A 2,527-nucleotide genomic window follows, 5' to 3' on the forward strand; every position below is an offset into this window, starting at 1 on the left:
TGCCAGTCATCTGAGCAATTATAAAGTGTGCTATGCACAGGAGATTTAAAGCTAGGGGCAAAAAATAATAGCTGTCCTGTAGATTCCAACTCACCAGTTACACAAAATTTCTGGAAATGGCACAACTATTCAGTTACCTGTTAATTCCTAAATGACAAATCTTTGTTCAGCCTGAGGTGCACAGTAGCCCATGTTGATATTTTGTATATATGTGTTTACATTTCAACGTCATAAAATAACACAGATCCTTTAGAGCTCACAAGCAACACAACAGAGCACCATACCGACAAACAAATAAGACAGAACAGGGAACGTTGCAATATTCTGCTAAAATGAAACTATTTCTATGCAATTTCATTTTTAAATAATGATGCATGGAAATAGTTTTGTCTGTTAATCATACTTCATACTTCAGCAAATTAGAGCTTCAGTGAACCTGAGGTTAAACAGAGAATTCCAAATCTCTAAAATTTCAGTGAATGGCTAGGTTTGGAAGAGACCTTAAGATTAGCTCATTCCAATCCCCTGCCATGGCAGAGGAAAAGGAAAAACACGTCCCTGGGTGGGCTCGAACCACCAGCCTTTCAGTTAACAGCTGAATGCACTTACCAATTGCGCCACAGAGACTTCCTTGGCACTGGAATCTTCATAAGGAAAAATAATTTTCCTACCGAAAATAAATTTTTGTTCCTAAAAACATTGATTTCAAGTAGCAGATATATAGTGCAGAGATGCTAAAAGAGAACACAGTCATCACATGGCATCGGTATTGCTGGCAGCCAGAAGGAAAGGCTTATAAAGCTGCACAAACACAGCAAATCTTGCACTGTGGCTGTGTAGGCTTCCAAAGGCTGTCCTGTAAATATAAAGAATTCTGAATTTTAAGAAGGCACAACTGGGAGCACAAGGGAGAACCAGAAAAAGGAACAATATGAAACAAAGTGTTCATGAAAAAAGAATAACTCAATTTGAAAAGGAACTAACAGTGACTGCCATTTTTCCTCAACCAGGAGTCAAGAAAAGAGAGAGGGGGAAATAGAAAAAACTTACACTTGCATATCAAAAAGCTCATCAAAATCAAAATCTTAACCCATTACTTTGATGGATACAAAGCTTTGAGGATAAAAATGCAAGCAGCTGAAAGAAATATCATTTGTATTAGTGAGCTGAGCTGGGTCCCAGCTCCTTTCTCAGGACTGTGTAACTGCACAGCAATTACACACCCCATGATGCAGAAAGGCATGGCCCCTTGACTGTCCTTAATTAAAGGGGACAGATGACTTAAATATTTGCTATCTGCCCATTTCCCTTCCCTGTCTTCATCCGATCCATCTTTTTTTCAGACCCACAGAAACCTGAAATGAAAACACTAATAAGCCTCAAGTTATAGAACAGCAGATGTATTTATCTTTTAGTGATAAAGCTAAATATGGCCTTTGTACATGTGATTTCATAATTACTTCACTTAATATCAGTCTGATTTTAGCACAGACCATTGAGAAACCATTTTTATAACTGTTACAAAATTAGAAATCTGTAAAAGCAGTAATTGCTGATAGAATTTCCAGGATCTTACAGGTTTGAGGGCTGTTTCAGCAAAACAAAAATATTTGTTTCAGCATTTAGCTACAAATTCAGTACTCAGGCTACACTGCTTGATTGAACAAGTCCACTAAGAAAAAGACTTCTTAGACTTTGTACTCCCTCTTCAGTTAATGCAGTCAAATATTTGCAATAGGTGGCTACCATGCATACACATGCCACATGGAAACTTGATTCTTAGGGAAAAATTTATTATCATTATGAGGCTGAAAACCCAACAATTAAAATGTCTGATGCCTAAGATGCCATCATTTGGCAGGTACCCAAAAGCTGCCCAGGCAAAAGCTGTATAACTGAAAGAACTACACCGCCCAGGAATCCATTGGAAATATAGCTTTATTTCTGGAATTACAATTTGACTAGAGCAATCTGGCAATGCTGCACCATTGAAATTAAGAAATTATATGGTTTGGGGTATGGCAGATCCTACTAATTAATTAGTCAACACTTAACCTGTGTTAAGTTAATGTAGGGAATATTCTACTTATTATATAACAAACAATATGTTCCTTATGAACATATGATCATTTCCCTTATGAAACTTCAGGATTAGAGGTTAAGTGATAATATTTTTTCTAGCTCTGGTGCTTATATTCCTTGCTATATATACTTATGAAAAATTAATTACACTCTTATAAACATACACAAACTCAAAGGGGAAAATATCACCTGAGAATACTCTGCTATTCCTCTGAGAATATATAAATGTCAGCTCTCTGTTACATCTGACTTTATACTACAGTAGCCAATTCATCTTCTTACATGCTCCCAGTCCTTGTGATTACATTGTGCTTTTGCCTGAGGACAGTAGCTCCAACTTGAGAAGCTACACATGGTTGTAATACTGAAAACAGGAAAAAAGGACATCTCCTGTGAACTCAGTTTATCAGCAAACTCGTAAGTGCATGCCAGGTTTGACCCATGG

The 2,527-nt window shown here is 37.0% G+C and overlaps 1 non-coding gene across 1 annotated transcript; it reads right to left on the minus strand.

The window, feature by feature from the left end:
• Positions 1-553: 553 nt before the first annotated feature.
• Positions 554-627, minus strand: TRNAN-GUU (transfer RNA asparagine (anticodon GUU)). The gene has a single exon. It is a non-coding gene; the product is annotated as a tRNA-Asn (tRNA).
• Between the last annotated feature and the right edge of the window lie 1,900 nt (positions 628-2,527).

Source organism: Vidua macroura, chromosome 1, assembly GCF_024509145.1.
Source record: "Vidua macroura isolate BioBank_ID:100142 chromosome 1, ASM2450914v1, whole genome shotgun sequence".
Taxonomy (NCBI): Eukaryota; Metazoa; Chordata; class Aves; order Passeriformes; family Viduidae; genus Vidua; species Vidua macroura.